This window comes from Ovis canadensis, chromosome 21 (genome assembly GCF_042477335.2).
Source record: "Ovis canadensis isolate MfBH-ARS-UI-01 breed Bighorn chromosome 21, ARS-UI_OviCan_v2, whole genome shotgun sequence".
Lineage (NCBI taxonomy): Eukaryota > Metazoa > Chordata > Mammalia > Artiodactyla > Bovidae > Ovis > Ovis canadensis.
The window spans coordinates 32,668,503-32,693,034 of NC_091265.1; the positions used below are offsets into that span (position 1 = coordinate 32,668,503).

Consider the following 24,532-nt stretch of genomic DNA (forward strand, 5'->3'; position numbering starts at 1 on the left):
TCCTGGCCTCTGTACCACCAGTTAGGGAAGAAACTATTGATCCAGGAGGAGCAGCCAAGTGGGGTATGAGTGGAAGGGAGTAATACGTGGGAGGGAGGCAGGATTGCGGGAGGAGTCAGGAGAGGAGGCTTGGGTGGGTCTTCTTTCTTGCTCCGAGATTCCACGCTTCCCCCCATCAGCATCCTCCCCAGTGCCCCAGTGAGGGCCTGCAGAGATTAGTTTCCTGCATAAGGCCTGGCACAGAACAGGCCCTCATCACAAACATGTTGAATGAGTCATTAACTTTCTCCCCTTCCCCTAACAATTACAACTAACATCATTATTAAGTAATGTGTTGGTTTACTGCTCTATCTCACTTAACCCTGATAGCAGCTCAATTGTTATTTCCACCACCATCATCATCCCCGTTTATAGATGAGAAAACTGAGGCTGGGAGAAGTTAGAATGTTGCCCCAGATGCCAAGATTGCAGAGCCAGGGCCAGCGGCAGCTCACCCCACTTGACCTCCAACCCTGGGCTCATGTCCACTCTGCCATTTTCTGGATCTTCCTGAGGGTGAGGTCAGAGGCTGGTGCAATTCTGAGTCCCAGTGTCCGGCACAGGAAAGGGAGAGGGCCCTGTTTCACAGCAGTGGGCTGGCTTCCATCCCCCTGGGGCCCTCTGCAGCCCCGATTCCTGTCTAGGCTTACCCAAGTCGGGTGTGACCGGAGCGCAGCGGCCTCCGTATCGCTGACGCATAGACTAGGCCTGCAAGCAGGAAATGCAGCGGTGCTCCACAGAGCCAGAGAGAGGCGCCTTCTTTCTGACACCTGCTCTGTTTCCCCAGAAGGCCTGTTTTCTGCAGTGATGAACAGTGTTTGAGCGGGTTCATTATCTCTGCTCAGAACATGTCAGGACTCCGACCAAGCAAATCCAGGCATGGTCTGGAGGACTTCTCTGCAGCTCCTCCACCTCTTCCAGCCCCAATGGACAGCCCCCACCCCCGCCCCATCATTCTGCTCCTCACCACCAAATGAAACGCACACACGCACAAGAAAGACAGGGAGTCGGGAGACCCTGGAGATAAACTTGGACATGAAGTAATGAAATCGTCTCTCACTCTGTAAAGAATGTTGTGGTTGACCAGTATTTGCCTGTATGTTCTCTGGTTCATCTGCACAACAGTTGGGGCAGGGGCAGGGGTCTGCTGTTGCTGTCTCAGCCGGGGAGTGGTGGGCGTGCTCCACCCTGGGCACTGTGGGTCCTCCAGGAGGCATCCCAGGCCTGGAGGACATTTGACATCTTCTCACCCAACCTCCTCCCGGCCGAGACCGCTGGAGCAGGGACCGTTCAGCCACTCACACGGGTGGTAAACGGCAGCACCCAGGCTTGTACCTGGAACCCACTGACTGCAAAGGCAGAGTTCTTCCCCTCTGTTGTGCGGGGGATGTCTCACAGATGGGGGAGAGGCCCTGGAGAGCCACTGGCCCAGAGTAGTGGGTGAAATAGAGCGACCTTCACAGAGAACTGCAGGGGGAATGGCTAACCGCTCCAGTGTTCTTGCTTGGGAAATCCTATAGACAGAGGAGCCCGGCAGGCTGCAGCCCATGCGGCCGCAAAGAGTCGGACATGACTGAGAGCCTAACAGCAACAAAGACGATAGCATCCAGGTTTGGCAAAATACTGGCCAAGAGACTTCCTTGTGCTTACGGCTTGTCTTGGAGGCTCTGGAGCGAGCTCTGGCCCAGCCGTGCCCAGCCGTGGCCTAGGGCGGGGAGATGAGCAGAAGTGGGCGGCGTGGAGTTTAGTGGGTCCGGAACACTCGAGAGAGATGCTTCCTGTGCTAGTTTAGCAACCTCACCAGGTACCTGCAATTATAGAAGAGGTGTTGCCTTATTCTCCGAAACAAGTGTGATATTAGCACACAATATTAGCACACAAGTTTAACTTGCAAAATAGCGAAGGAAAGCAATGAAACCGAGGAGCTGAGCCTCCAGGGGTGGTGAGGAAAGAGCTCAGAGCCGCCTCCGAGGTAGCATCCCCAAAATAGAGGTCTGCCATGACCCTCTCTGCTTAGGGATTGTCTGTAGCTCCCCTTGGCCTCCGGAAGAAGCCTAGGCTACGCAGATGACCTGGTAGTATCCCTTTTCACAGAAGAGCTGATCATCAACAGCAAGGAGCTCAGGCTCTGGGTGCAGATCCTGACTCTCCTCCTTCCAAGCTGAGTCACCAGGAGTAGGTTTCTTAACTACCCCATGCCTCTCTAAAAAGTCACATGTAAAATTGACATGACAGTGAATTGTGGTGGTGGTGGTTGTTAGGATCAAGTGAGGTGTTACACATAGAGCTGTGGGCACGGTGCCTGGTCCATAGCATTTTCAACCAGTGTGAGTTGTGATATTGTTATTATTAGCAGCAGTGGTTGTATCTGTAATTGTAGCACCTTGCAGCCCCTGGGCCTTTGCACATGCTCTTCCTTTGACGCGAGGAGCCCTTGGGATGTTTTTGCACCTGTCGGAAACTTTCTCATTCTCCCAGACCCGCCCGGAAGGTAGGCTCTGTGGTAGCCCTCTCTGACTTGGGCTGCGGTCTTGCTCCTGCCTCCCTCCCATGGTAGGTCATCAGAGCGCCCTGCTGGCTTTTCAGCACACTGGCTGTAGCTCCCTGGGCCGCACAGGACATTTCTAGGTGTCCCAGAAGGGGCCTCCTGAGGGAAGGGTGTCTGGGCAGCAGGCAGCCCCCCTGGGCGTGTTTGTTGCCCAAGTCTGTCATTACCCCACACTCTGCCCACGACTAAGTGGCTCATAATTGGTGTTTGTGAGGATTTAGGCAAAGCAGCTTACAGCTACCTGTGCGGGGGTGTAGGCAGCACCCAGGAGGCCGGGGCCACACCTGTCTCCCTGCACCTGGCAGTAACAGATAGGATCGAGGCCTCATTATCCACCCACGGGAAAGAAAATCCCCAACAGCTTTGACCTCAGGTTGAAAGGAAGTTCCCAGCGTTTTCTGTTTCCTTCCAACTGGCTCCCTCGACTCCAACATGGTTCCGGCAGCCAAGTTGCTGCACTTCTGGAGTTTTCTCAAGGGTCTCAGGAGTTGCCAGACTTCATCCTGCCTCCCTGAGGGCTACCCCCATTTCTTCTGCTTCTCTGCAATTTTCCCATTTGGGGGCAGACCACCCACACACACACAGGCTGGAGAAGGACCTCTGTGACCAGGGGCGGGATTCTTCAGACACTTGCCTCAGGGGCTGAAGGTCTTGGACGGGTTGCCTTGAACCCATGTGAGGCTTGGGACCTTGATGCTGTCGGGTGCCCGGCTCCTGCTTCCTAAACACCAGACCTGCCTTGGCCTCAGTTGTCGCCCAGTCTTGCACTCTTGTGCACAAAGCTGGACAGGCAGTATCTCTTCTGCTTTCCCTCTCTCCCTTCCTTCCAAATATGAATCTCCTTTGCATCAAAAAATAGGTTCAGTAGTACAGTAAAAACTCCAATACCTCCCAGTTGAAGGACTGAAACATTACAGATATTGTAAGGGGCAAACACTGGAATGAGCCCAGATGTCCTTCACAAAATGAATGGTGAAACAAGTTGTGGAAAGGAGTGAGCCACTGATACCTACAACAACATGGATGGGTCTCTGGGGAACTGTGCTGTGCCAAAAAATTAAAGCCAATCCCATATCCTCACATATGTATGATTCCATGGATAGAACATTTTGAAATGACTGAAATTTAGAAGTGGAGGTCAGGGTGGTGGTTGCCAGGGTTTAACATCTTGATTGTGATGGTAGATACCAACACTTAGGAGATAAAACTGGGTAGAATTTGACAGGTGTATAGAGGAATACAAGTCACACTGGGGCAATCTGAATAAGATTAGTGGATTGTATCAATATCAGTCTGCTGATTATGATAGTATATTATGCTTTTGCAAAATGTTACCAGTGTGGAAACTGGGCATATACATAAGGAATCTCTATACTGTTCTTACAACTGCCCATGAATCTATGATTATTTCAGTAAAAGATTTCACTTAAAAAAATAAAAGATACTGCAAGTCTGTTCTGAAAAGAAATATTATTGATGTAATTGAAGACCCTAGGGTGCTCCCCAATCTTATTACTCTGTTTCCTGAGAAGCAACCAGTATCCAGGATTTCATATTGCTCATTTTGACACCTGTTTGTAGACTTTGACTATGTTTATACCCATGCATAAGTAATGTGATATTGTTTGGTATGTTTTAAACTCTGTATATATTGTATTTTGTTGGAGTTTACCTGCTGTATATAATCCTTTGTGTGACTATAGCAGAGTTTATTTACTCTTTCTCTTATCGATGGGCTTGACTATCTCCAGTCTTGTGGTGTGAATGGGGTAGCCACAGACCTTGTTCACGTTCCCTTGTGCAAGAGTTTATCCAAGTGATATCCTAGGAGCACTTGGGATGTCCGGGTCAGAGGGTGTGTGCATCCCTAGTTCTGTTTGAAGAGCTGGGTCATACAGCATGTATATCTTTAGTTCCACTAAACACTACCAGGATTATTTCCAAATTATACCTATTTATTCTCCCTTAGACAATATATCAGAATATCTCGGGCTCTGCATCTTTGCCAGTGTGGTAATGTCAGACTTTTTAAATTTTGCAAACCCACTGGATATGAAATAGTATCCTCCTGTTTAAAATCCCCTGGCTTCTTCTCCCATGAATCATGATTATCTGTGCCCACATCCTATTTCCTCTACCCAGACTAGGAGCTCCTAGTCAAAATTTCCCAGATATGTGCCGACTCATAATAGGGGCTTAAGAGTTGTTGAATGTGAAAAAATAATTCTAGATACTCTTACTTGGAAGGATCATGACTTTCTTTTTCTTTCTTTTTAAATATTTAATCATGGACTTTAAATAAAAAAGCAACATCTTTGTTGAGATGTAATTCACCCATTTAAAGTATATGATTCAATAATTTGTAGTATATTCACAGAGTTGTGCAGCCATCACCATAATCAATTTTAGAACATTTTTATCACCCCTCCTCCAAAATACCCACATCTATTACTGGTATTAGAAATCTGGTCACTCCAGATTTCTCCCTAACCCTCCAGCCCTAGACAGCCATTAATCTGCTTCCTGTCCTTCTGAATTTTCCTGTTCTAAACATTTCATGTAAATGTAATCATGCATTATGTACTCTTTTGTAATAGGCTTCTTGCGCTTAGCATAATGGTTCAAGGCTGCAGAATGTGCAGTATTGAGTTGGTCAAAAAGTTCAAAGTTCATACAGGTTTCCCATAATGAATTTTTGGCCAACACAACACTTCATTTCTTTTTTATTGCAAAGTGAATTCCATTGGATGGATATACCACATTTTATTTATCACTTCATCAGTTGACAGATGTCTGGCTTCCTTTCACTTTTTTAGTATTATGAGTATTTTAGCATTATGAACAATTATATGCAGATTTCGTTGTGGATGCCTGTTTTCATTTCTCTTGGGAATATATTAATACCTAGGTGAGGAATTAGAGGAGCACGTAGCAAATCTGTTCAACCCTCTGAAGAACTGCCAGGCTGTTTTCCAGTGCCTGTAGCATTTTGTGTTCCCGTCAGCAATGTATGAGAGTCCTGATTGCTCCACACCCTCGCCAACACTTATTGTTATGTCTTTTTGATTCTATCTCAGTCATGGGTTGTTGCATCAAGTAACCTGGGCTAGAATCCCAGTTTTGCTATTTATTAGCTGTGAGGTCATCATTAACTCTCCCCTCTGTAAAATGGGATTAATGATACCCACTTTTCAGGACAGTTGAGAGGATGGATTATTAATAAAACAATAAGCTTGTTCTAGTATAGTCAGGGATACAGCCAGCTCTCTTATCATTATGAGCCTCCTCTAGCCCACTGTCTGCCTGGGATGCTCTTAAACTCACTTAGAACCTCCGTGAGCACCTCTTCTCCACCAGTTGGGAGCTAAGCTGTGAGTGAAAAGCCCAGAGAGCTGCCTGTCTCTAACACACAGAGCAGATGCCAGAAGAATTCCACTGTAACAGTGATTCTCCAAGCCTCCAGGGGCCATCGCTGTGTGCCATGCCACCCTGGTTAGGTCTCAGGAGCAGCTCCCCACCCCAGGCAGGCTAGAAGGGCAGAGAACATTAGGAGGCCCCAGTTTAAGAAACCTCAAACCGGGTCTGAACCACTTGAGTTTAGTTAAATAGATTTTCTTCCTTCTCTTTGGCAGAAGCCCCACTTTTCATTCCATTATTTTTGCAACAATCACAAACATTATCTGCACTCCCAGGCATTGTATAAGGAAAAAAAAAAAAGATTGCTTGCTGATTGCTACTGTTGTTCATTTTGGTGATGACTCCAGGGGTGGGAAGGACACAGCTGCAGGTCAGAGCAGTAGAGAAGAGCAGAACTCAGGAATGCCGGGCATGGGGAGGGAAGAGAGGGGAACAGCTCCTCACAGTGGGGGAGTCCTGGTCCTGGCAATCCAAGCAGCATTGCTGCACAGGATGAGGTATTCATGGCAGCGACATAGCCAGGATGCACGCATGCTTAGGCGCTCAACTGTGTCCGACTCTGTGTGACCCCACAGACTGGAGCCCCCCAGGCTCCTCTGTCCACGGGATTTCCCAGGCAAGAATACCGGAGTCGGTTGCCATGCTCTCCTCCAGTGCATCTTCCAGCCCAGGGGTCGAACCCACATCTCCCGTATCTCCTGCATTCCAGGCAAAGTCTCTACCCTCTGAGCCATCGGGGACATAGCCAGGAAGCAGAGGCTTATTAGCTCCATCCTAATCCACTTGCCCAGTTCCCCCCACCTCACTCAGTGAACCAGAAACCTTGACTCTACCACCTCTTTGGTCCTGCCCGTCTAATCTCTCCAGGGCATCTACCTTCCATCATCAATCTCTCCATCATCTCTTTCCTGCATCACTGCAGCAGCCTCCTCACTGTCTTCCAGCCCCTCTGCCTCTAGACATGCCCCTCCCAATGGGTGATGCCTGCTCCAGCCCACAGTGATCTTCCCATAAAACAAATAAGATGAGGTTGCTTTCCACCTTAAACTCACATGCAGGCTTCCTTTGGCCTTGAGGATAAAGTCAAACTTAAGTCACTTATCCATCTCTTCTCCATGCTTCTACAGCTTACCATGATGTCTGCGATTGCGTCAGCTATGATAGGGATTCATGTATCTGTCTTCCCCATCCACCCCTGGGCTCTCTGAGAGCAGAAATTCTGGTTTACTCATGTCAGTATTCTGACATCTAACAGAACTTCTGACTTAAGGTAGGCCTGCCCTAAATGTTTGCTCCCTCTTGTGCTTGAATAGTCTTAACAGTTTCTGGGCTCTTTTGCCTTATTTGTTTCTCTGTTTGGCGTTGACCACTCTGAGCTGCAGACAGTAGCTGTTGTCCCCATTTTACAGATAGGAAATCTGAGGTTCAGAGCTGAGACGTGACGATGATCAATGATAAGTTCTGCAGATGGCAGAACTGTATAGGCACACAGACCCTCCAAATGAGCCAGCACAAGAAGGCCAGACAGGTTACTACTGCTGGTGGTTCTCAAAGTGTGGTCCCTTGACCACCAGCATTGGTATTGCTATTAGGAATTCAAATTTGGGGGCCCAGGCACAAGATGATAGAATAGCAATTGGCCCAGCCCAAACTTGCCAGCTGTCTTCCAGCCAAGATAGTGTTTTCTATGTTGTTTGATGTCCTACTTCTGGAGCTTCTCACATCCTTCAGCCCTAGCCGTGGGCTTTGCTGTACCACTTAGAAGGAAAGCTTTTTCCTACAGGCCCTCTGCAGTATAGCCTTTTCCCATAAAGTCAGAAAGCAATGTGGGGCATAGTAGTGCTCGACCTTTGAACATACTTCCTACCAGGACTGATTAAACCTGGTCTGACAAATGTCTCTCTGGAGTGACTCTGAGTGTTGAGGCGGTCAGAGTATGAGTCCCTTGTAATGCCCCCAGTGAAGTGTCTCCAAGGCAAGATAATCCTGCAACGTGAACAGAAACTACATTGACAGGCACAAAATTCAGAGACTGTGCTTGTGCCTAGAGCGACAGCTTTGTCCTCTCGTGCACTGCCTTGACTTTGAAGCATCTGTCAAGCATGATCAGCCTGGAATTGAAAGGCATCCGAGTGCCAGCTGAGCAAGAGAGAGGTGGGATGCACACAGACGTTCCCCCAGTGGTTTTGCTGGGTGCTCACATCCCCGAAGGAAACCAAGCATGGCCGCGTGATGATGAGGAGTAAGCCTAGAAGGCCTGGCTTGCATCCTCAGGGTGTGGCCTTGGATGACCCTTGTCCTCCCTGGGCCAGATCTGCAAAGGTGCTAAATCTCCAAGGCCATTTTTGGCACTGATGTGTAACCTATGGCATGTCTGGGGCATACTAACTGCAGTGGGTGGCTTTCTCCCAACTTCACGGATGAGCAATAAGCTGATGCTCAAGAACACAAGTCAACCCCAGCTGTTTCCGCTGAAACTGTATGGCCATGGCCTCTGAAAGACAAGGGGCAAGGCAGGGGGGAGGTCGGTGTCCTCCTGAATCTCTGCCTTTCGCTCTGAAGGTCATCTTGTCCTTTCCAGTCTGCCTGTCCATTCCTCAGTGTCCCCAGCTCACTGGTTCTGAGATTTCACTGTGTACTAGAATCACCTGGAAGGCTAGCAGAACACAAACTGCTGAGCCTCCGCCCCAGTCTCTGATTCAGTAGGTCTAGGGTAAAGCCCCGGGCTCCGTTGGTGGCTCAGATGGTAAAGAATCCTCCTGCAACGTGGGAGACGTGAGTTCAGTCCCTGGGTGGGGAAGATCCCCTGGAGGAGTCCATGGCAACCCACTCCAGTATTCTTGCCTGGAGATTCCCCATGGACAGAGGAGCCTGGCAGGCTACAGTCCATGGGGTCACAAAGAGTCTGACACGACTCAGCACAGCACAGCTGCAGGGTAAAGCCCCAGAATTTGCATTTCCGACAGGCATCAGGGTGGTGCTGCTGCTCCTCTGGCATCACAGTGAGGACGTCTGCTCTGTAGTGTGGTACCCAGCAGCTTCTGTGGTGCTTCTGCTCTGCTGTGGCCTGTGATGGGAGCTCCCCCTCCTCAGGTGGCCCTTCCAGCCCTTGGGCAGACCTTCCCTATGTGGAGTTTGTAACACCCGCTCTTGCTAAGTCTCAGAATCCATGGCAAGTACAAATACTTGAGGTGAGAATAATCAGTTACCTCCGCTTGCCAGGCAGTAGGCCAAGCGCTTTACAGACAAAACTTCGTTAATCCCCTCCAGCTATACAGGGATTAAAATATTCTTCCTGCCTCCCAGGATCACTGTAAAAATAAGAATCAAAAATGTGAAAGTACTTTGGAACCTTATAAACTGTGAAGAGTTCTGGTTTTGTTTTTAAGCTTCATATTAATTTGCTAGGGCCACTATAGCAAAATACCACTGACTGGGTGTTTTAAACAACAGAACTTTATTTTTATTTTTTTCAAAACTGTGGAGACTAGAAGTCCAAGATCAAAGTGCCCACAGGTTTGGTTTCTTCTGAGGCCCCTCTCCTTGAGTTACAGGTAGATGCATTCTCACTGTGTCCTTATTTGATTGTTCTATCTTTGTGTTGTCCTAATCTCTTCTTTGGAAAAGGCGATGGCACCCCACTCCAGTACTCTTGACTGGAAAATCCCATGGACAGAGGAGCCTGGTGGGCTGTGGTCCATGGGATCGCGAAGAGTCCGACACGACTGAGCGACTTCCCTTTCACTTTTCACTTTCATGCACTGGAGAAGGAAATGGCAACCCACTCCAGTGTTCTTGCCTGGAGAATCCCATGGACAGGGGAGCCTGGTGGGCTGCCTTCTATGGGGTCACACAGAGTCGGACACGACTGAAGTGACTTAGCAGCAATCTCTTCTTATTCCAGTCGTATTGGATTAGGATCCACCCACATGACATCCTGGAGGAGGAAATGGCTACCCACTCCAGGATTCTTGCCTGGAGAATCCCATGGACAGAGGAGCCTGGTGGGCTCTAGTCCACGGGGTTGTAAACAATCAAACATGACTGAGCAGTCACATTCTGAGGTGCTGGGGGTTAAAGTGTCAACATGTGAGTTTGGGGCGGACACAGTTCAACCCTTAACAAACTTCTAAATGAAACCTGATTAATGACTAGCTGTGTGACCACAGAGATAGCACCAAACCTCTCTGAGCCTTGTTTTCTTCGTCAGGGCCCAACTTGTAATACTTCTAGGCACAATGAAAGGATATAAGTGGGGTAAAAAATATCTCAGCTTCCTAGGGAATTCGATAACAGAGAAGAAAGGTGATCAGGATGGAATCTGGCTGAGAATCAGAAGAGGAAGCCCATTGTCCGGGCACTACTTTGAGGCATAGGGCCCTAACTCACACCAGGGAAGGGAGTCTGCAGAGGGAACCTGGCTTGGCCCCAGCATTCCAGAGCTTTTGCAGGGCTTGGTGGTGGTGGTGAGAGGCAGGTCTCTTTGGGAGATAACCTGGGTAAATCTTTGCCAGTGTGCCCCTCCCCCCTCCAACCTCCACCCCACCGCTCTTCACCAGCTAATCTGTTACTCATTTGCAAGGCTTCTAAGCAAGAGGCCACAGCCCCCTCTGTGAATTCCAGAGCCTCCCAGAGAAGGGAGGAGTGGCAGGAGAACCTGGGCTTTGGAAACAAGCGAAATGTGTATCAACAAGTGCATCATTAACTCAATGCTAGTTCAGTGGAGCTTGCTGTCAGTGGTGGTGTCATTATTATCCGCATTTACTGAGTAGTTTTGAGGAAAGTGCTGCACTTTACCTTCCTAGCTATCGCAGAGTGGGTACTATCACGGACCCCATTTCATAAAAGTGAAAGCTGAGGTTTACAGAGTGTAAGTAGCTGCCCATGGCCACAAAACCTGTAAGTGACAGAGTTAGGTCTTGAGCTTGGATCTTTCTGAAGCAAAACATACGTGCTTAACCGCTGTATTATGCTGAAATTGGAGAAGTATATTGAATGACAAAGGAAAATACCTCTGATGTCAGTGGGGAAAAAAAAAGACAAAATGCAGTATCTCGATTCTATAAATGTATGCATCTGTGAGTGTGTGTTATCGAGAAGAGAGAAATGAGGAAGAACAGACTAATATCAGTGGTTATTTCTAGTTGGTGAGATTACTTTTCAGTGTTTTCCATGATATCTAAAATAAATCTATATTTTTAAATCAAGGGAAAATGGATTTTTTTTTTAAAGTGAAACAGGAGAAGGGATGTGGAAGAAGACAGCCAGGGTGAGCCCCCCAGCTCTGACCCTCTCCTGCATGCGGACCTGCTCTGTTGTGTCTGGGTCTTTCTGAAGGGATCTTTCTGGGACTGGTGGGGGAGGTGAGGAGTTAGGCAGCGTACCTGATTAGGGTTCTATTTTTGAAAGAGCCTTCTTGCATTGGCATCCCCAGAGACAGAGTGCGGTGTATTTTCCCCAAATAACCACTGCTATTTTTACTGGGCACCAATGAACTGCACCCAGGGAGAGAAGGGGGGGAAAGAGAGACTGCATGCTTCTGCAGACCCTGCGGGTCCCGAGCTGGGTCTCAGTCCCCGTCTTCAGAGGTGCGTGCCTGGGAAGTTGCCCACCAGCCCCGCTGGACCCTCAGTTGGTGCACAGGGCCCCTGGTGTCCCTTCCGCTGTGAGGGCAGGCTGGGGAGCCAACCTGAGGGGACTTTACACCTTTGAATGACATGCTCTTTGCAAGTCTTATCAGCTCCTGGGGCAGGAGATATCTGGATTTGGTGTCTCTTTGCAGAGGCAGGAAAACAGGAAGAGAAGGATTAGTGTCTAGGGTCAAAGCCTCCAGGATGTTTGTGAAAAGTTTTATCAATGGGCTGAAACTGATAGAGATTAGACAGATAGAATCATGGATCTGGAAGAGGGCATGGCAGCCCTCTCCAGTATTCTTGCCTGGAGGATCCCAGGAACAGAGGAGCCTGGCGGGCTACAGTCCCTGGGGTTGCAAAGAATCAGACAGAACTGAGGACAGCCCAGCACAGCACACAGTCATAGATTCTTGGCCTGCCAGGGCACTTCATCCAGCCACCCTGCAGGGGGCGCTGTCCAGCCCTGGCCTTGTACTCCTGCAGAACAGGGCACTTCCCCAGGGAGAGCTTGTCCCATTTCCTGGAGAGAGTTGGTTGTTTACAGCTTTGCTCCAAGTGGCTTATTCTGTGCCCACCGCAGGTAATGATTAAACACAAAAATGGTGACAGTGAACTTGAATGGCCTGCTTACCACGATATCAGGTACTGTCATGCGCATTCCAGCTCTACCCTTTCGTTTAACCTTCACAAGGGTGTTCTAGTTAGATACCCTGTTGTTCCTATTTTGTAGATGAGGCTGAACCAATGCCATAATAATAATATCAAATGTTTATGAACTACTTACTGTGTTCCAGGTACTCCTCGGAGTGGTTTGCATGAATTGAGACAAAGTGAAAGTGTTAGTTGCTCAGCTGTATCTGACTCTCTGTGACCCCATGGACTGTAGACCACCCACCAGGCTCCTCTGTCTATGGCATTCTCCAGACAATACAAGAGTGTGTAGCCATTCCCTTCTCTAGGGGATCTTCCCGACCCAGGGATCGAACCTGGATCTCCTGCATTGCAGGCAGATTCTGTACCATCTGATCCACTAGGGAAGCTCTTGTGTGAATTAACTAATTGAATTGTCACAAAAACTCTTGGAAGTCAGCATCATCTCCAACTGGGGATTCCAAGTCACAGAGATATTAAGTACATAACCCAGAGTCACAGAGCTTGTAAGTGGCTGAGGCAGGATTTGAACCCTGGCACTTCAGTTCTAGCAGCAGTGTTCTTTGACCAAGGCCATGGTTCGTTGACCTGCCTCTCCATGGATTTTCGTGTCATGAATGTCATCCTGCCTCCTTTTCTGCTCTCATCCTGACCACTCTTCCCTCTTTTGTCTCTCACACACCATGCTCTATCTTTAAATTCCCACCCTCAGCCCTGCACTCAGAGTGGCAGCTCCCTGAGGGCAGGGTGGTACCACCACCTGCCCCACTGCATGGACACAAAGTAGGTGCTCAGTAAATAATCATCATTAAACAAACATATGAAGACGGGGCGAGAAAACCGGGAGGCACGGATGTGACTGAAAACAGATGGGTCAGCTCCCACCGACTCATCTCACTGTGCTGAGAGCACATCTGTGTTACCATGAGTCTGGAGATTGTCTCCAGGTGCCAGTCATCCTTCTGAACGGGGAGAAGACTGAGACAGAAAAGGGAAGAGTGAAGAATAAAGCAGAGGCTTTCAGCCCAGCTGGTCTCTGGAATCCCCTGGGGAGCTTAACAGACACCCTGGCCTGTGCCAATCCCTGGCCAGTGGAGCCAGCACCTCTGACAGCAGGACCTGGGCACCAGCATATTTTACACTCCATTTCCTCAGCATGATGCTCACAGATGGCGTTTGAAGGCCAGGCTGTCCAGAGAGAAGAGTTTCCTAGAATGGCCAGTGTGGTCCTTTCTGCCCCAGGGGCTCCTCTGAACATCACAGGTCCAATCAAGGGACCTGAACTTGCAGAAGTCAAAGATTAGGGCAGCAGTCACAAAGATTAGGGCAGAGTCACATCTCCAGCATTTAATAATAACAGCTACCAGTTTTGGTTTTGAGTAAACAATGTGTGAGGCCTTTGCCATCATCCTCTTAGGTGGCCATAGTGAATGCTACAATCGGATGGTGATGGAGGTTTTCTGGAGGAGAATGCCTAGACCACACAAGTGCAACAGGGAAGGGATGGAGGCCAAGTTTGAACCTGGGTCTCTGCGAGCCCTGAGCGTGTGCTCCCGGAGACCTGCATGGTCTACAACGGCCATCTTTGTCTTGCTGCATGGAGCACAGTCCACAGGAAAGGCTTCTGGCCTCATATCTAACAAGACTCTGGAAAAAAAATCCTGATGGGAAGCCTGCTACATTTACACTCCGATTTAGGAGCCAAGAAAGTCAGGTTTCCCCTCACAGGCCTCCCCCAGGAAAACAATGCATTTTACATGGCTCCCAAATTGCTAAGCTATTTCACTGCTTCAGAGCAAAATAGCTTGGGGGAAGCTATGGGCCCTTAATGCCCTGAACATCAAAACTAAATGCCAAATGGGAAAATGAAATCACAGGAGGTTATGGGACATGGTGGTCGGTAGTGGGGGCGGCGGCTGTTACCTGGGAATAGTTTGTGGTGGATGGAGCCATGGGGACTTGCAGAGCCTGGATTTCTGGGTGAGTCTGGGAGGCGAGTACGGGGTCTGCGGTCGGAGAGACCTGGTAGAAACGCAGCCCGTGACGAGTGCGCCTGTGGTGACCTGCATGTGAGGATTAAGTGTAAATAAAGCACCTTGTCGGCAGAAGTTCTGAGTGGCTGCTGGGAAATCCCGACTGCAGAGCCCAGCCTGGGAAGTTCTGATTCCGATGGCCCCAGGGGGACGGTGGGTGCCAGGTGGTCGCCATGGGGCCCCAGTATGTGAACGACCAGAGCCGAGGAGCCCTGCCTGACTCCCCGGTTCCTGTCCCTCCACGCTCTGTCCACTCAAGGTCCCGGGTTCCTCCGCTCTCAGATGTGCGTGACAGTTTGTGAGGAAGCAATCCCCCAAACACTCCGGGTGACACAGCCGTGCTCTCACCAAACTGGGGAGCGACTGGAAGCAGACCCAGCTGCTTTCAGTCAGAACTTGGCCGCAAGGAGGACCCAGAGCCAGCCCCGTTTTCTAGTTGGCGCAGGAAGAAAAGTCCTCGGAAAGGCCCTGCGGTCAGCATGGAACCCTCCAGACCCAGAGCCTTGCTTCTTTTGGCTGAAATCCCATCACCCCCGGCATCTATGGACCACAACCCAGACACACACGGCTTGGCCCTCGGACACAGAAAGTTCCTGCATTCTGGGGACCTAGGCTGCTGCCACAGGGGGGGTGGTTGGAAGGTTCTAGAAATGTGGGTAAGGCAAGCTGTGGGCCAAGCCTGTCACAGCAGAGACAAAGCCGCAGGTCCTGAGAAGGCAGAGCGAGGTCTCCGGCCTCCAGAGCCTTCTGTTTGCTGAGTGCTGTGGTGGGGGAGGAAGCCTGAGAACAAGGAGCCCAAGGGCCTGCACTTTCAGGAGACGTGGAGGGCGATTCCCGACCACGCGTGTTCCCAGTGATGGCCGCCGCTGGGAGCACCGGACAGGCCTGACCCCTCAGACGTGGCCACTCCCCCGACACACACACACACACACACCTGACCCCTCAGACGCGGCCACTCCCCCAGCGCACGCACGCGCGCACACACACACACACACACACACACACACACACACACGGAGGCTCAAGGGGCCACAGAACCAGCACAGGTGGGACTTGTGCTTTTGAGAATTGTGGGCAGCTGCCTTCAGACCCTCTTCTCATGTGATCTTTTCAACAAGCCTCTGAGATGGGCGGAGGAGAGGTGGTCATCCCTGCTTTAGAGATGAGGAAGGGACTTCCCGGTGGTCCGGTGGTTAGGACTCCATGCTTCCACCGCAGGGACACAGGTTCAGTCCCTGGTCAGGAACTTGAGATCCCGCGTGCTGTGCAGGGTGACACACACACAGTGAGGGCACCTGAGACTCAGACTCAGTGATTTCTCCAAGTGTCACCAGGAACATAAGAGCCCCAGGGCCGGGACCTGCGGCCGGGCCTGGGGTTCACATCCGTGTTTTCTCCCCGGAGCCCAGGCGTGCGGCGTGTCCCCTGCTCTCCACCAGCCGTGCCCCCCTCTGGACAACTCAGTGGCCACGCTGCCCCCGGCGCCAGACGTTGCCATTCTTCATCTTCTCCTGAAACCCACCCTGGTGACCGTGTTCAGTCTGTATGACCCTGGGCAGCCTGACTACCCCGGCCTCTCTCAGTTTTCATTTTCCTGCAAAGGAGAGACAGGAGAGCCCACTTCCCAGGGTCACTAGAGAACAAATGAGGTGATCGTCCAGGTACCTCTGGCAGGGCCCCTGCTTGGGAAACGGCCAGGCCTCCTGCTGCGGGCCACTGGATGCTCACTGGATCAGAGAAACTCATCTCACACAGTGTCATCTGACCCAACCCTTCACTTAGAGGAGGAAACTGGGAGCGAAAGGGGACAGTGCCTTGTCCAGGGTCACACGGCAAGTGGAGGCCAGGCAGAATGGTCCTCAGACTCCTGTGTCCTGATCCCTAGTCCAGCACTCCACACACCACGGCAGATAGCACCCTAGCCCTGGGGAATGGACAACACAGGGGACCGGATCCGGGAAAGACCCCACCGCCTTAAACCCCTAAAATCAAAACCGTCCTGGTGGACGGCAGCGTCCTGGTGCTGCTGGTGGTATTGGTGGGGAGCGGGTAGGAAATCTCCACTGGCTGTGTGTCCAGCCCCCTCACGGCCTGCGCAGGGTCCTGGGAGCTGGGAGGTGTGGAGAGCAAGCAGACCCGTGACAGCCTGTGTGGCTTCTTAGCGGCACTAGTGGTAAAGAACCTGCCTGCCAATGCAGGAGACATAAGAAATATGGGTTCAGTCCCTGAGTCAGGAAGATCCCCTGGAGGAGGGCATGGCAGCCCACTCTGGTGTTCTTGCCTGGAGAATCCCAGGGACAAAGGAGCCTAGTAGGCTACAGTCCATGGGGTCACAAAGAGTTGGACGCGACTGAAGCAAAGCAGCTTAGCATGTATGCATGCATGTGTGGCTTCTGGTACCTTCTGCAGCATCCTGGAACCCCCACCCTGACCCCCAGCTTACTGGGAAAGGGTCACAAGCCAGGAACTTGGAGCTGATTACTGAGAGGGGTGGTTGCCACTCTTTCCCTATAGAGAAAGTAAACACCATTCCTGGATTCATCTCCAAAATGTGTGTTGTTTTTTTTTAATGCCTGAGATACTCAGATGCAGACTCTGTACTGAAAATCTTTTTTTAAACCATAATTATAATTAAACCTGCTTTGCAACATGAAAAAAATCATGCTCCTTGAATTGTACCACCTATTTGAATTATTTACATTTTTCTGATTCCTTCCACGTTTATTCTAGCACAGACTATATCTGTGCTTGAAGGGACAGTCTATACAGTCTGTATGAGGGTCTTCTGGATGCTTGGTGGGGAGGCTTAGGGGAAGAGTAGTCTAGAGAGTCTGACACTCACTTGTTATAAAAATAAATCCTGAGCGTCTACCCTTTATCAGGCTCTGTTTGAGGTCCTTGAGAGTCTTACAGAAAAGTCAGACTTCCAAAGAGGGCAAGGAGAGGAAAGGGAAGGCAGGTTGCGTTTATGGGCCACCTACTATGCACAAGGCCTGATGCCGAGCGCGTTATACACCTCATGGCGTGGAAGCAGGGATTCTTAGCCCATTTTACAAATAAGGAAGCTGAGACCCCAAGGTAAAGTCAGTGCCTAGGGCAGGTAACTGGTAGCTGGCAAGAGGCTGGCTCCCAGAAGTGGAAGCTTGTGCCTGTTTCACAGGAAAATCTGATCATCTGTTTAAAAGCTCCGGTGGCATCTACCAAGTAGGGTAAACACACAAACAATGAACATCCTGTGATGGGGATAAAGCTATGAGACTTTTTGCCTCCAGCTATAGCAGGAGCACAGAGAAGGGAGAGACCAATGTTGCCAGGACTGAAGACTCCAGAAGACTGCCCAGAGGGGGCCCCATTTCAGTGAATTAGAAAGTGGAACTGTTAGTCATTCAGTCGAGTCTGACTCTTTGCAACCCCGTGGACTGTAGCCCACCAGGCTCCTCTGTCCATAGGATTCTCCAGGCAAGAGGACTGGAATGGGATGCCATTCCCTTCTCCAGGGGATCTTCCTGACCCAGGGATCAAACCCAGGGATCAAATCTGCATTGCAGGCAGATTATTTACTGTCTGAACCAGCAGGGAGTAGAGTAGAAATCATCTCTAAATCCTGCGAGGTGTGGGGAATCCATCCTCCATTATAGTAAGTGACTGACTACTTACTGTGGCCTTTCCTCTGAGCACCAGTGGTCTGGACATCCCACCACGCTCTGTGATCGGACACCAAGACCAGGAACATCTGCCCACACAAGTCTGGACCCAGCCAAGCCCAAGCAATTCTGAGCAATTTCTGATGTTACACTCTTAGGCCTCTTTCTTCTGTTATTCATGCCAACTGTGAAACTGGTCAATATTAGCTTTTGGTTCCATCTCAAATCAGAGTAAAATCCATTTCGCAAATATTTATTGAGGCCCTACCACGTCTATAGGCCCTACGTACCCAGGGTATGAAAAGGTGGGTAAGACTGAAAGTTTGGACTTCAAGGGGCTCTCAATAGAGGAGGGAGAAGGGAGCGAATTCCTATTATAAAAGCTGTCACGGGCATCACAGGACCATTTGGAAAAGAGATGCTTGATGGGTTCACCTGCCGCTGCTTCAGGAGCACGTGCTCCCAGCTCAGCCCCGGACGGCCGCACTTGCGGCTCCCTGCGCACTCCTCTGATGCCCCCTCTCCTCCTGCATCCTCCCCTCCTCTCTTCTTTCCTGTCTTCACTCTCTTTCTGCTCCCCTCCCTGCTTCTGTTTTATCTTACCCTCCGTCTTCCCCTCGTGGTACCACAGCCTGGAAACCAGAAAGGAAGAGGTTACGGTCCCTTTGTGTTTTGTTAAGTCACTCAGTCGTGTCGGACTCTGCGACCATGTGGACTGCAGCACGCCCAGGCTTCCCGGTCCCTACTCTGAAGAAACGCACACCCTACTTCCTAAAAATTAGAAACACAGACATGTAACTGTGAAAAAGGGGTCTTCCCTGGTGACTCACTGCTAAAGAATCTGTCTGCCAATGCAGGAGACACAGGAGACAAGGGTTCAATCCCTGGGTGAGGAAGATCCCCTGGAGAAGGAAACGGCAACCCACTCCAGGATTCTTGCTGGAAGAATCCCATGGACAGAGGAGCCTGGTGGGCTACAGTCCATGGGGTCGCAAAGAGTCGGACATGACTGAGCATGCATGCAGCTATGAAAAAATATTTGTGAGCTGAAGGAGAAGGGGGAAACTGTGGGAACTCAGAGGAGGGCTTACTGTCAATGGAAGGAGAGAAAGGACCTAGTGTTTGTCAAGAACCTCCTAAATGCTGGGAGTTTACATATATTATGTCACTTCCCAGCTGCTCTTGATAGATATTTTTGGATGTGGAAATTGAGACTAAGAGAGTTAAAGTAACTTGCCCGAGATAACCAATTATAAATACATAAAGTTTTTAATTCCACATAAACCGATATTTACATTCATGTGAAGCAATGTTTTCAATGACTTGCTGATAAGTGAAACTGATAGCCTCATGTGTTCCCTGCTTCCTCTACCATCCCCTTGTAGGAAGTAAGTTTGAGAAAGTAGCAGGATTATCAAGGTCAGGAGGAATTATGCAAATGCCCTGACTGGTATTTTTACATTCCCTAAAATTCAACAACAAAAAAGGAATCCCATGTAAGGAACTAGGACAGTTGTTTTAATACCTGTGGATTTCGCACTAATAATTTCCCTGAGCCCTAGGAGTTCTTTAGGATATCCTGCCTCATAAGGTCAATGAGAGGTTTAAATATTTATTTTGCATGTTTGCAGGAAATACATGTGCGAAATGTCCTCATATCTGAGCCTCCAAGTATTGACCACACTTCTGAGGTTAGGACTTGGATCCTCCAGCCACCACGGGTTAAACAGGCCTGGATTAGACACAGACAGAGCTCAGCCCCAGGCAGGCCCTCCTCCCTTCTCCCCGCCACCTCCTCCGAGGCCTTTCTCCCTTCTCTCCTCCTGCATTTTCCCCTCCTCTCTCCTGTTCTTTTCCATCTCCACTCCCTTTCTGCTATCCTGCTTCTTCTCTCCTATTTTGCCTTCTGTCTTTCCCACATTCTCCTCTCCTCACTCCTCAACCTCTTTTCTTTCCTCCTTTGTCTTCCTCTCTCCATCCGTATCTTCTCTCCCGCCCTTTCCCCCACCTCTGTTTTCCCTTCTTTCTCCTCCATCATCTGTTCTCTACCAGGACTCCATTGAAACCCTCCAATCCAGTGGCTTATAAGCTGAGGCTCTTAGTTCCCTGCCAGGTCTGTACATGAGTTTAAAGAGTTTATTGACCCAGGAAGTGGAATTCAGCATCGTGCATTCATGGGCAGAGATGTCTTCTCCTGGGGAGAAGTTGAGCACGTTTGACTAGGTTCTGAGATTCCTAGACCTCTTTTCAGTTCTTAGTCTCCAGGTCATTGTTTCCTGGTCATCCCACAAGAAGTGAGATTCGCCATGTACATATAATTGATTGAAAACTTTGCAACTGCTACGGAAGTATGAGCACCTCCAGCCATTGGGTGGATTAAATAAGATCTCGTGGATCAGTATTCTGCATCTATCAGTGCTTAATAACGGTTACCTTCCGTCCCCACCCCCAGTCAGAGAAGGCACTGGTACCCACTCCAGTACTCTTGCCTGGAAAATCCCATGGACGGAGGAGCCTGGTGGGCTACGGTTCATGGGGTCACAGGGAGTCAGACGTGACTGAGTGACTTCACTTTCACTTTTCACTTTCATGCATTGGAGAAGGAAATGGCAACCCACTCCAGTGATCTTACCTGGAAAATCCCAGGGATGGGGGAGCCTGGTGGGCTGCCGTCTATGGGATCGCACAGAGTCGGACACAACTGAAGCGACTTGGCAGCAGCAGCAGCAGCACCCCCAATCTACACTGAAACACTGTTCTCTGCAGATGAGTAGAATGGTTTATCGTTTGCTAGAGCTGCTATAACCAAGCAGCACAGACTGAGTCACGGAAACGGCAGAGTTGCATTTTCCCGCAGTTCTGGAAGCCAGAAGTCCCGATCGAGCCTCAGTGTCCTGTCTCCCCTCAGTGTCCTCACGTGGTCCTTTTTCCTGTGAGTCTGTGTTCCAGGCTCCTGTTCTCTCCATTGTTTTGCTGTACCGTGCAGCATGTGGGACTTAGTTCACTGACCAAGGGTCAAACCCACATCCTCTGCAGTGGAAACACAGAGTCTTAACCACCGGGCCACTGGGGAAGTCCCCTAATCTCCTCTTCTTAAAAGGACACCTGCCATACTGGGTTAGAGCCCGCTCAGATGACCTCATTTTACCTCTTTAAAACCATATCTCCAAATAAAATCACAGTCTGAGATAATGGAGATTAGAACTTCGATTTCACCTGAATTTGGGGTTGTGGTTTTTTAGTTGGTAAGTCAACCCAGACTCTTTGCCATCCCATGGACTGGAGCCCACCAGGCTCCTCTGTCCATGGGATCCAGGCAAGAATACTGGTGCGGGTTGCCACTTCCTTCTCCAGAGGATCTGCCTGACCCAGGGATAGAACCCTCATCTCCTGCATTGGCAGGTGGATTATTTACCTCTGGGCCAGTGGGGGAGAGGGTACACCATTTAGCCCATAGCCAACGAGGTGGAATCCCTCGCTTGTATGGTCTCACCAGAGCCCTGCTGAGGAGGCAGTCACAGGGAGGGGAGGGGTGGCCAAAGGCGATCAACTGGAAACTCTTGCACTTAGAACTTGGTCTTCTTTCAAACCACTATTGACAGAAGGTTATTTAGGAAGCACTTTCTGGCTGAGTAGGCCCAGGATTAATTATTAAGGACCCATCCATGGGCCTGGCAGGAGTCATGGCAACCACATGAGCAAGGAGCAGGCTCACGTGGCGGCCTGGTCTTCCTGACAGATAGGAGGAGGCTGTGTTTTATTTATATACACAGCTATTCTTAGCCTTGTACTTCCCTCTATCCCCAGTGGAAAGAATTATTGCAACTGCTCTATCTTGAACCCTTCTCATGGTCAAATTAATAGATGGGGTTCAGGTCATTGCCCTGCAGTTCAGGAGCCTGGGTGTATTAACCCAAATGCATTAGCGGATCATTAGAGCTGTGTGTGTTAAAGTTTAACATCCAGAACAGGAAGGGGAGGGAGGGTGGGAAGGGACAGGGGCACTGGAGCTAAAAAGCATATTTAAAGATTTCATATGAATACGCCCCTCTCTTGTCAGAATACGGTTAACAAAATCCTTCCTGTAACATCACCTGCCATGCAACTACATGAGCTAAAGAGACTCTTTTGCCAAAACCAGTAGCTGGAGAAACAGACTCCATGGGGCTGTTTCAGATGCAATGAATTAGACCTACGTGCTTAATAATATACATTGGATGCAGGTGAATCAATAATCTCGGTGCATTCAAGTATAGATTCAAAGTCGTTTATTCCAGGAACCATAACTCATGCTGTGTATTTGCATAATTCTGTGACCTTAGGTGATTTCTTTTGAAAATTTGAGATGATAAGAGTCTCTCTCCTCTCATTGTCCCACCCCATGGTCCAGTGTTTAGTTTTCCCAGATTGCCTGCCTCATGGATAGTAAACTAATCGATAACCTCACTACCCTCTGCTTTTCTCTGTCATGCAGACTGGCCCTGGACTCCTGCCATGAGGCATTACAATGTGAAGGGCAAGGTTCACCCCTGACTAGCTGTTTTGCTTTGGTATGTCATTTACTTTTCCCAGCCTCATCTGTGAAATGAAGATAAGATACCTGCTTATGGAATTGCTGCAAGGATTAGAGAGAGAGCATGTGAAGCCTCTTCTGTAGTGCCTGGTGTACCAGTTGCTTGACAAATAAATGCAATTATTCTTGCAAGGCTCTAGATGGTGTAGAGGGGTGGAAGGGGGGCACTCAGGGCAAGCAGTACCCCAGAGTCCTGTGTCCTCTCTGTTACCCAGAGCCCCTCACTCTGAGCTACAACTGCCAGCCTAGAAACTGAAGCATTATTAACTTGGCCAACTACAAGAATGAAGCTTGGCAAGATGGCAGTAATGAACTCATCCAAGACATGAGAGCATTATTAACTTTGTGATACAGAAGAAAGAATATGGTTTTGCTGTTAGGAAGATTTGGATTCAGATCCTAGCTTTAGCCACCTTATCTTGGGCACCTCATTTCCATGGGGCTTGGCTTCCTCATCTTTAAAAGGTATATAGATACTGTTTGCTGGGAAAGATGGTTGGCACAATTAAATCTTCTACACATGTCGAGTACGCCCTTTAGTTCCTGGCACAGAAAAGACACTCAAACCTGGTTGACTACATTATCGTCATCATCATTGTTCTGAATACTACCTCACTGGCAGTTGTTTCTGGAGATTTTGTGAAATCACATCAGGAAGAATTTTGAAAAAGGAGAGGAGAAGGACTCTCTGTTGCCCTGTTGCTGTTTTCTAAGCCAAAGCACTTTTTCCAAGGACTGCTAAGGTTTGCCATTACATCAGAACTAAACATTTGGCAATGAGCATGGCCAGTACTGCCCCAAACCTTGGTTAATTAATTAGTCACTTTTCAAGTGGTCCAAACATATGAAAATTAAGTGGTGTAGGCAGTACTCAAGGTGAATAGGCTTTCTGTGGAAAATCCAACATTGATTGGCTCCTTCTGGCACCAGGAGTCAAATGGTACCAAGCCAGCTTCTCCTGATGCAGTATGGAAACTGGCCATTTAACTGGACCCAGTCAACCTGTTAGGACTTCCCTGTAGCTCAAGTGGTAAAGAGTCTGTCTGTGATGCAGGAGACCAGGGTTTAATCCCTGGATTGGGAAGATCCTCTGGAAAAGGGAATAGCAATCCACTCTAGTGTTCGTGCCTGGAGAATTCCATGGACAGAGAGGCCTGGCAGGCTGTAGTTCATGGGGTCGCAAACAGTCGTACATGACTGAGTGACTAACACACACGGCCAACCTATTAGCCACTGCCTCAGATATGAGGCCATAAGCTTCTGTTTTGTCACTTTTTGAGTCAAGGGCCGAGGGGTAAAGAACTCTTTGATTTTATTCATATATATTTAAAGTTCTTTTTTTTCATTTCAAAGAAATATATAGATTGGTTTGGCTAGGATATAAGACATAGCATTCCTTTATACCTTAGAATGAGATATTGAGTCCCATTTATTTTTAAAACTTTTATAAATGGGGGTAAAATAGACCTAAGGTAAATTTCATCATTTTAACCATTTTTAAGTGCTCAGCTCTGTGATTTTAAGTACATTCACACTGTTGTGCGGCCATCAGTCACCTGTGTTTAGAACTCTTTTCACCTTCCAAATGGAAACTGTACATTCACTGAACAATTACTCCCCCTTCAGCCCTTTTTCCAGCCCCCTGCAACCGCTGTTCTGCTTTCTATCTCTAGTATGATGAGTCTGGCACTTCCGGTAAGTGGAATCATATGTTATCTGTTCCTTGGTGATTGACTCATACTGAAGCACGGTGAAGTCACCGCAATGTTCTCAAGGTTCATCCACCGGGTATCGTGTCAGAATTTTCTTCTTTTTGTAAGGCTGGATAATACTTTATTGTATGTACATACTGAATATTGTTTATCCAGTCATCTGTTGATGAGCGCGCAGGTTGCTTTTCACCTTTGGCTGTTTGGAATAACGCACCTGTGACCATGGGTCTACAGTTATCTGTTCAAGTCCCTGCTTTTGGTTCTTTGGGTTATAAACACAGA

General features: G+C 49.1%; 1 protein-coding gene and 1 long non-coding RNA gene across 4 annotated transcripts in view; one reads left to right on the top strand and one right to left on the bottom strand.

The window, feature by feature from the left end:
• TENM4 (teneurin transmembrane protein 4) overlaps positions 1-24,532 on the top strand; it is an 844,684-nt gene that overhangs the window by 280,319 nt on the left and 539,833 nt on the right. The window lies entirely within an intron of this gene.
• Positions 1,104-21,033, bottom strand: LOC138426399 (uncharacterized). The gene is made up of 3 exons (XR_011251637.1): positions 20,598-21,033; positions 14,212-14,351; positions 1,104-1,847 (listed from the first exon to the last, which is right to left on the bottom strand). It is a non-coding gene; the product is annotated as an uncharacterized lncRNA (long non-coding RNA).